Source organism: Alexandromys fortis, unplaced genomic scaffold, assembly GCF_014885135.2.
Source record: "Alexandromys fortis isolate MF-2015 unplaced genomic scaffold, M_Fortis_MF-2015_v1.1 scaffold_242, whole genome shotgun sequence".
Lineage (NCBI taxonomy): Eukaryota > Metazoa > Chordata > Mammalia > Rodentia > Cricetidae > Alexandromys > Alexandromys fortis.
Genome location: NW_026068123.1, coordinates 530,931 through 541,474, shown reverse-complemented (window position 1 = coordinate 541,474; position 10,544 = coordinate 530,931). Strand labels below are relative to the sequence as shown.

At 42.6% G+C, this 10,544-nt stretch overlaps 1 pseudogene; it reads right to left on the bottom strand.

Moving 5' to 3' along the window:
• Positions 1-4,035: 4,035 nt before the first annotated feature.
• LOC126490531 (poly(rC)-binding protein 2-like) lies at positions 4,036-4,641 on the bottom strand (annotated as a pseudogene).
• Positions 4,642-10,544: the final 5,903 nt, after the last annotated feature.

Genomic DNA, 10,544 nt, shown 5'->3' with positions numbered 1-10,544 from the left:
AAAAAAAAAAAAAAAAAAGATGGACAGGACAGGTTTGTGTAACCTGCTGCAGATACTGCAAATGTGGGGAGTGGGCACAGGCTGGCCAGTGGTGGCATGCCCATCCTAGGGGTGGAGAGGTTGTGTCTGTGCTCCAGCCTTGTAGCCCCACTCCCACCCCTGCACTGTTCAATTCAGAGAACTCCCTGAGGACTGAGACCAACCTGACTCTCTCAGGGTGTTCATCTTAAGTGGCATTCAAGTGAGTGAAAATAGAAAGGATGTAAGAGCTTAGTACCACACACAGTTTCTTTTCTTTAAAGATTTATTTGTTATGTATATAGTGTTTGGGGCACTAGATCTCATTACAGATAGATGTGAGCCATCATGTGAGACCTGGGAATTGAACTCAGGATCTCTGGAAGAGCAGTCAGTGTTCTTAACCGCTGAGCCATTTCTTCAGTCTCTCATACACAATTTCTAAGTTTAATTTTTTTAAAGATTTATTTGAAATTTCTGTTTTGGCTTTTTATATGTGAATGCAAGTGTCCCAGAGGCCAGAAAAGGATATTTATTAGATCCCCTGGAGCTAGAGTTACAGGCCAACTCATGGATGCTGAGAATTTAACTAAGGTCCTCTGTAAGAGCTGCAATCAGGGTTTCTCTGTGTGTCTCTGGCTGTCCTGGAACTTGATCTGTAGAACAGGCTGGCCTTGAACTCACAGAGATCCTCCTGCTTCTGTCTCCTGAGTGTTGATATTAAAGTTTTGCTCCACCATTGCCTGGCTTAGCAAGTGTCCTTAATCACTGAACTCTCTCCAGCCCCTAACTTGCTCCTTGAAGTAAGACTCTGTCTCAACCTGGAGTATGCTCATTCACTGGTTTAGACTGACTGGTGAGCCCAGGGTCCTCCTGTCACTCCCCTGTGCTGGGATTACAGTTGTGGCACTGTCCACCTGCATTTTTATTTATTTTTTTTACAGCTATGACTACTTGCAGATGTGCAGGCACGTGTGTGTGGTGGCCCATGGTTGACATCTTCCTTAATTTCTGTCTGCCTTGTATTTTGAGCTTTTGAAACCAGACCTCACTGGGCTAGTCTTCTGAGCCCCTTTGCTATCGTGGGCACACCTACCTAGTATTTACGGGAGTGTTTTAGAGCAGCTGCTTTGCTCACTGAGCTGCCTTCCCAATCCCTCAGTTGCTTTCTTAGTGAGGTAGGCAGAGGCTGATTGCCCCTATCTTGATGCACTCATTTGGTTACTGTTCCCTGTGCAGAGCTTCCTTCCTTGTTCTTTCTCTGTGTTTGCAGGCTGGTTGACTGATGGTAGGTAGTTCTGCACACTTTCTACCTTTTCTGCAGCCCGATGTTTAGAGACAGCAGCTTGAGGAGCAAGTGCTGTTTTTATTTATAGATTGCATTTGTATGTGTATATATGTGTCATCTGTACAGGTACCTAAGGGTGCCAGAAGGATGTCAGATCCCCTGGAACAAGAGTTGTAGAACATGAGAAATGTGTGTGTTAGGAACTGAACCTTCTTGAAGAGCAGCAAGTGCTCTTCACCACTGAGCCGTCTCTCTAGCCCTAAATGACACTTTTAAGAGCCTCTTGTACTTTCTTTTTTTTTTAGATATTTATTTATTAAGTATACATTATTCTGTCTGTGTATGCCTGCAGGCCAGAAGAGGGCACCAGACCCCATTACAGATGGTTGTGAGCCACCATGTGGTTGCCGGGAATTGAACTCAGGACCTTTGGAAGAGCAGGCAATGCTCTTAACCGCTGAGCCATCTCTCCAGCCCCCCCTCTTGTACTTTCTGTGGTGGTTTAAATGAGCATGTTCCCCATAATCTCAAGCGTTGGAGGACTTGAGCCCCAGTTGGTGATGCTGCCTGGGGAGGTTTAGGAGATGTAGCCTTGCTGGAGGAAGTAGATCAGTTGGGTAGTGATTTAAGAGTTCATAGTCCTACTCTTTCTGCTTTGTGTTTATGGTTGAAGACATGATTTCACAGCTCCGTGCTCCTGCTTCCATGCCCGCGCCCACCATGATGGACTCTTAGTCCGTTAGAACCATAAACCAGAATATATTCTCTCTGCCTTAAATTGCTTTTACAGTCATGGTATTTTTACCCCCACAATAATGAGTAACTAAAAGCTGGTCTTTCTTTCTTTGTTCTTTTCTTTTTCTTTTTTTCCCCTTGGGACAGGGTCTATGTTGCATTTGCTTTTCTGCACATATCTCAAAATGTGTAGACCAGGCTGACCTGGCCTCTTATCTCAGAGATCTGCCTACCTCTGCTCCAAGTGCTGGGATAAAAGGTGTGTGCTAACACGCCTGGCCCTCAAAGGGTGCTATTAAACTGGGTGCTGGTTTACCTGTGTAACCCTGTCAATGGGAGTTAAGGGCAGCAGAATCCAGAGCTCTAGCTTGGGCTACACAATGAAATAATATCTCCAAAAAGAAAAAAAACAAAACAAAAAACCCAAAATGAAGTCTGTTCAGGAGTCACGTTGAGAGGCCTGAGAGGCCGTAGCAGTCAAACAGCCTTGCTCTCAGCTGATTGACAAAGGGAAGTTTGGCTTGTGCTGGGTTTGGGGTTGTAAGGAGATAGTGAGCTAGCGTTTTCTGGTGCTACTTGCAGGTTTGCCTCAGCTCTGTGTTGCTCCTCCAACTGCCTAGGAAATGGGGAAGCCCATAGGAGGAATGTTTTCTTTTTTTAAAATTTTATTTGCATTGGTATTTTCCCTGCATGTCTATCTGTGTGTGGAGTCAGAGACAGCTGTTAGCTGCCATATGGGTGCTGGGAACAGAACCCGAGTCCACGGAAGAGCAGCAGTTAGTGCTCTTTGTTTGTTGGTCCTAGGTTCCTAGTTGTCAGGACTTTTCTGTTTGTTTTTGTTTTTAAAGCTCCAGCCCTTATTTATTTGTTTGTTTGTTTATGGTTTTGTTTTCTGGCACAAGATTTCTCTGTGTATCCCTGGCTGTCTGAACTCTGTGTCCTGGAACTTATTCTGTAGACCAGGCTTGCCTCAAACTTACTGGTATCCACCTGCCTCTACCACCACTCAGCCATCTTTTTTTTTTTTTTTTAATTCCTTGCATTATAGAACTAAATGGAAATATTCCACTCTTACATTGCCATAACAAACAGAATTTCATTAGCCTTCTCTACCTCCAGAAAAAGGGGGAGGGGGAGGAGAGAAGCTTAGAAAACATGGATAACAAGGTAACAACAGGAAAAGGAATTAAAATGCTTTACTTAAAAAATAATGAGTGGAGGGGTTAAGGACACTGACTGCTCTTCCAGAGGTCCTGAGTTCAATTTCCAGCAACCACATGGTGGCTCACAATCATCTGCAATGAGATCTGGTGCCCTCTTCTGGCATACAGTCATACATGGAGGCAGAACACTGTATTGTATACATAAAAAATAAAATCTTTAAAAAAAAAATCATGAGTGGACCGGCAGTGGTGGTGCACACCTTTAATCCTAGCACTTGGGAGGCAGAGGCAGGTGGATCTCTGTGAGTTCGAGGCCAGCCTGGGCTACAGAGTGAGTTCCAGGACAGCCAGGGATACATAGAGAAACCCTGATACAAACAAACAAACAAATCGTGAATGGATGATAAAGTATGTAGAAGCTGAAAATTTGCAAACTATTTAAAACCTGGAACCTCTGTTCAGAAATGACACAGATGGATCATGGGTGGTACAGAATAGCAGAAAGGGATTATGGATGAATCTGCACTGTTCTGTTTGCTCCTTGTGCCACCTGTCTCCAAGAAAAAGCCTGATACTGATTTAAAACTAAGCCAGGACAATGCTGGCAGCAGATCCAGTGAGGTAACCTGCTTGTCAGTAGATCCTTCCACTAGGTTGGAAAAATTTTGATCTGCACCCCAGATCTTATGGATCTCATTGATTTTTGACTACTTGACACACAATTATACAGCCAATCAAATCATTTGGAGATTCATGAGAGGTAGTTTGAGCAGGTACACCCAAACTTGCATTGAATCTGATATTGCCGTGAGTCATGGAAAAATGAGACTGTTACATTGCCATCTGGTGCAGCTTGGTAAAATCTAGCTGTGGAATGGCATATGTCCTTGAATGATGGTATAGGCCTGCAAAAACAACTGGAGAACTCAAGGGCTTGTGCTTGCACGGGATGGTTACACCCTGGTGGGAAGGGAATAGACAGTCTTCAACATGACCACAAAGATCTGTTTGTAACACTTAATGATGGATTTTAGAGGGCCAGCAAGAGTGATTGCCCCTCAGTTGAGTTGGAGCATATCCCCTGCCACCTGGACCTTAGCCCTTATACTTTTATTTTGCTACCGCCTTTTCTAAAGAGAGCCACACTGACTAGCAGGGACCACCAGCTGTAAGCTAACTTGAAGGTCTATGGGCAGCAGTGCTATTGGTTGTAGAGATGCTAATGACTTTTTCCAGTTTGTCGATGATCGTAGTAAAGGCTTTGATAATGGCATCAGTGGATCCAGCCAACGTGATAATTATCTCAGGACAATTTCCTTCTGAGATGTTGATATGTGTACCATTCTTCTCAAGAATCTTAACAGATTTTCTTTCCTTTCCAATGTCACTGCCAGCATCCTTTCCATGCACAAGTACCCTGATGGTGAGAGTGGCATTTTAATGCATCTTCAGTCATACTGGTGTTCCAGCAATTTGGGGAGCTGGACTTTGAGTGACCATGTCTTTGGTCACTGGAGGCAAGAGTGGACTGAAGGGAAGAGGGGAGTTGGCAGGTGGAGGACTTGGTTCGAAGAAGAGGGGTCCTGCTGCTTCTGATCTTTTGTTTAAGGCTATCCTTAAACTCCTATCCTCCAGCTTTAGCCTCTACAGTAGCTAGGGCTATGAATGTAGCTGTCACATCTGTTCTTTCCACAACCGCTTAGAGGATACCCTACTCTGCTTTTTCCTCTAGTTAGCCTGAAAACTGTTGGAACACTTGATCCTTTAAAAAAAAAAAACTTAAAACCAATTAAAGCATTTGAAACTTTGGGTGTGTGTGTACGCGCATGTGCATATGTGTGCGCACATGTGTGTGGGGGGGGGCAAGAGGGAAGTCTTTTTTTGTCCTGCCTGCCAGCTCCCAAATAACCATGGTGGGGGAGGGAGAGAGAGAGAGGTGGCGTGCCGCGGGCAGTCTTTTTCTCTGTCTTGTCTGCCAGTTCCCAAATAACCACATGGAGAAAAGTTGGCCTGTAGTTTAGGCTTGTCCCACTAGCTCTTATAACTTAAATTAACTCATTTCATCTCGGTGTTGCCATGTGACTCATGGCTTTTACCTCTCCTCCTGCATGTCTTGCTCCCTCCTTTCTTCTTCCTGAAGGTTTTCTCTGTGTAACAGCTCTGCTGTCCTGGAACTCACTCTGTAGACCAGGCTGGCCTCGAACTCACTGTCCTCAGAAGTTCTGCCTAACCTCTTCCTGCCCAGCTGTTGGTCATTCAGCTCTTTATTAAAACAGTCACAGTAACACATCTTCACACAATGGAAAGGAATATTCTACAGCATATATACATATGTTTATAAAGGTTTTGCCTGCACAGTGTATCTGTCCACCACTTTTGTGATTGGTGCCTGTGGAGGGCAGAAGAATATGTTGGATTGCTTGGAACTGCCATATGACTGCTAGGAATCAAACTTTATTCCTTTGGAAGAGCAGCCAATCTGAGCCAACTCTCCACCCCAGAAGCAGTTTGGACTTTTTACCTACTACTTAGGAAAAAAAAATCTATCTCATCCTTGTAGATTGAAATTCTTAATTTTTTTGTTTTGTTTTGTTTTTTTGAAGACAGTTTCCCAGACTGACTCTTTATTCTGAGACCTAGAATAAACCTGAACTACTGGTCTCTCTGAACCTGAAGCTTGTTTTTTTTAAGCTAATCAACTCGTCTTCATCTTCTAATGCTTTATTACTAATTTATTATTAATGTACTACAGGCATACACAGCCATGCCTAGCTTTTTACATAGGTGCTGTGGATTTGAACTCGTATTTGGTCCTCGTATTTGTACAGCCAATGTTTTTTTTTTTTGTTTGTTTGTTTGTTTTCTTGACAAACTCACTATGTAGCCCTGGCTGACCTTACAGAGCCATTCAAATTCCTGTGTTGAAGGCTTAATTAATAAAATCAGCCATAGGGAAATAAACTGTAGGAAAGCTAGCCTTTTATGTGCTGAGAAATGCTGTTTTGAAAGATACACCAGGAGGTCCTGGCAGCCGCCCTGCTGGCCTGTGCCTACTCATATTCCACTCACCTGAGGAGCCACCAGCCCTCTTCACTCCCAACCCTGTGGCTGACCCTGTGAAGTGTGATGGGTTAATAGGCCTGTTCCACCATGCCCTACTTTCTGGTCTGATTTCTCTTCCTGAGATAGTGTTTTCTCCAACCAACTGAAGGCAAGGTTTGGGATCAAAGGACTTTTGATTTCCTTCCCCCCTTCTCTAAGTGTCTGTGTTAAGACTGTATTGCTGTATCATCAGGAAAGGTGATTTAGACAAAAGAGAATTGTACCATTGTATCTCAGGTGCTGTCTCAAATTGCAGAGTTGTTACAATAATGTTTTTGGATGGGTGGCTACAAAGAAATTACTTTCTCATGGCTTAAAAAATTTTTATTACACCGTGTAAAGGAATATTTCACAAGAATATATGACAGATTTTTCTGTGAAGCAGTAATTTTGAAGGAGTGAAGTGTTTGAAGAACACCTGATCTATCTAAAATATATCTCTGTTTGACCTTGAAAACATATCTAACATGACTAGGTTTGGTAGACTTATTAACCTGTATTTCTTTATTATCCTAAATAGCTTTTAGGGATTAAAAGTTTACATTTTAAAATGTGTTGTATAGGTACACTACCTTAAACAGGAGTAGAAACATACACAGTATAACCAAAATAATCTTAACTTTATATCAGTATACAAAAATTCATACCAGTGTAAAATATTTGAAACCAGTGGTTGTTCAAAAGTAGATTAACAACCCACCCTTTTATCCCATATTTTTGTACTATATCCTCCTTTTTCCCCTCAGAAAGTGATCCCTGAAACTAATCTTTGTTAGCCTTTTCCCTAACCATGACCAGTAACAATTTGTAACCAACCCCCCCTAAATGAGACAAACATCAATAAATCTTTGAATGACCTAAAACCATCCACCCCATGTCTTGAGAATGTGGGCATTGTGTTCTCTAGACTGCTTCCTGTTGTTTGTGGGCAATGACATCATCGGGGGATCCTGAGAAAACTGAGTTAATTGTCAGGTCCTGGGAGAGCTAGATTTTGGCCAGTCTCAGTGTGTTGGGAAAATGTAGGGCTTATCTGAAGTCTGGCTGGAGAAGTCTGTGAGGCTGAACCATCTCAGCCAGCAGCTTTGATACTGTTCTGGATGTAGAACTCTGAGGAAAGTGCAACAGAGGCACTATGAGAGGCTGGATCCCCTAGCCACCCATTTTCATAGGTGTTTGTTCCCATTGCTCTGAAAACACACAATCTTTCAAAGGTAACGTACATATGTTCAAACAGAATTTTTTGTTTTATGTTTGAGCAGGTAAGTTATATATCACCTGTCTTGTAGATTTTTTTTTTTTTTTTAAGGTTTATTTCTTAGGTATGTAACCAGGATTTTCAGAGGGGGCTCCCCTGATCAAACCTGATCCTCTTTAACCTTGAACAAATCCACAGTGTTTCATTTTCTGTGGAAACAGAAGTATAACCTGTTTCTCAAAGCAATACATTTTTTGACTTCTAAATTGAGGCATCCCTATAGTATCTAGGCTGGTTTACCGCAGCAGTCTCTTCTACAACCCACTGTGTCTCAGCAGGTGTCATTTCTTGTTCATTAGCTTTCAAAAATTCAAAATTAACACAACATCGTATAGGATTTAGACACTGCATTTTTCATCTTTGCATGGCTATGCTTTCTATATTATTTGCTTCTCTCTTTAAAGACTATCAGCTCTTTCTCCTATGGCTGTCTATACCCATTTTCTTTTCTTTAAGCCTACATTGTAACCTGTTTAGGGTGCCCCCTCCCCCCATCTGAATCTGTCTTTACTAAGCATCTGCAGTGTTCTTTGGTCTCATGAGACAACTCTTAAATTGCTAGTCAGTCACCATTATGGTGGCTCAACCCACAGGCAGCAGCAGGTAGCCACACCTTTATAAGCCACTAAGCACCAGCCTACCTGAGAGACTGCAGGGCTGTAGGACTAGGCTCTTTGTCCAGAAAAATTTTTTTTTTCATGGCAGGGTTTCACTGTAGTTTTAGAACCTGTCCTGGAACTAGCTCCTGTAGACCAGGCTGGCCTCGAACTCAAAGAGATCTGCTTGCTTCTGCCAAGTGCTGGGGTTAAGGATTAAAGGTGTGTGCCACCACTGCCCACCTTTTTTTTTTTTTCTTTCTCAGTCCCTATGTTTAATAGTTGAGCCTCCATGTTAGATGTCATTTATAGACGGATATTTCTTTGGGCCTCCAGCTCACAAAAAATGACATGGAGACTTAATATGAAAGCTCGGCCTATAGCTTAGGCTTATCCCATTAGCTCTTAAAACTTCAATTAACCCATTTCTACTCATCTGGGTCTTGCTACGTTACTCGTGGCTTTTACTTGTGCCTCCGCTGGCAACCCCTCCTTTCTTCTTCACAGAGCTCTCTTCTCTGTCCCCAGAAGTCCCACTTAACCTCTTCCTGCCCAGCTAATGGCCATTCAACTCTTTATTAAACCAGTCACTCTGATACATCTTTACACAGTGTAAAGGGATATTCCACAACAGATGTAACCTTTCATTTAGAAACCAGGTCAGAGATCAGGGTACCTAAAATACTTGTGACATCTTTGTTTTGGCAAGGAGGAGGCTTTAAGGTGCCCAAAGACTTTTATGGCTTTTAGTCAAGAGAGAAACTCGTTTTTTTTTTTTTTTTTTTTTTTTTTTTTTATNTTTTTTTTTTTTTTTTTTTTTTTTAAAGAAACTCATTACTTTATTTGGGGTTTTTGTTTTTGTTTTTTTGTTGTTTGTTTGTTTTTTGAGACAGGGTTTCTCTGTGGTTTTGGAGCCTGTCCTAGAACTAGCTCTTGTAGACCAGGCTGGTCTCGAACTCACAGAGATCCGCCTGCCTCTGCCTTCCAAGTGCTAGGATTAAAGGCCTGCGCCACCACCCGGCTATTTGGGGTCTTTTTTATCATATATTGCTGGCCAAATTTTATCTCCTGTTTTCATCATCTCCACCCTTTGAAGAGGTAAAACCCTAACTGCTCTTATGAAATCACAATGACAACTCATCTGACATCCTCCAGGTGAATGGGGCTGGGAGTGGCTGAAGAGGTTGGCCAAATCCTGATTTAAGTCACAAGAAGGGAAGCAGGAAACCAAGTGTTCAGATGGCAACCAACCACTGAAGTGCAATTGGCAAAAGACTTTTTTTTTTTTTAATTACAGCTCTTTGATAACAGTTACAGAATTTTCAGTTTAGCAGAGAAGCCTGTTTTACAAAGCACCAAGTTCAAGGTTATATAAAGCACAGCAGTGCTATTTGTCTTAAGAAAAGCAGATCTGAGGTTATGGGACATCATTTATGGTAACTGTTCTCTAGAAACTGAGGAAGGTTGCAGACATTCATTCCTATGTTCCTTCTCATATTTGTTGTCATTCCATATTCTCGTATCAAGAAAGATCAGCAGTGGATGTTCGTGTGCCCATGTCACAAATTAATTATATCTCCCACATGACTTTATTTGAACCCCCAACAGTGACAGTCAGGGTACCCCAGTGGGTCTGCATCAGTGATCCCAGAAGTGCATTGGTAGTTTCACTTGTGTAACAGCCAAGTGTGTAGGGGAATATGTATACAATATTCTGTCTGTGTGTATGTCTGCAGGCCAGAAGAGGGCACCAGACCTCATTACAGATGGTTGTACATGTGGTTGCTGGGAATTGAACTCAGAACCTTTGGAAGAGCAGGCAATGCTCTTAACCACTGAGCCATCTCTCCAGCCCCGGGAAGGAAGTTCTTGACTGGTGCCTGGAGAAGGGTGAGAGGGAGGAGTGAAGACAAGAGCGATAGTGGGACAAGGCCAGACAGCCAGGAGGAGCCAGACTGAGGAGATTTATGCATATGAGTGTTTTGTCTATCTGCATGTATGTTTGTATACCATGTGCGTTGCTGGTGCACAAGGAAGTCAGAGGAGGGCATCAGAACCCCTGGAACTTGGTTAGGGATGATTAAAGAACTTCCATTGAGGGCTGGAGAGATGGCTCAGAGGTTAAGAGAACTGACTGCTGTTCTGGAGGTCCTGAGTTCAATTCCCAGCAACCACATGATAGCTCACACCCATTATAATGAGATCTGAGACCTGGTGCCCAGAACACTATATACATAATAAATAAATAAATAAATAAATAAATAAATAAATAAATAAATGCTTCCATTGAGCCGGGTGGTGGTACACGCCTTTAATCCCAGCACTAGGAAGGCAGAGAGAGAGAGAGAGAGAGAGAGAGAGAGAGAGAGAGAGAGAGAGAGAGA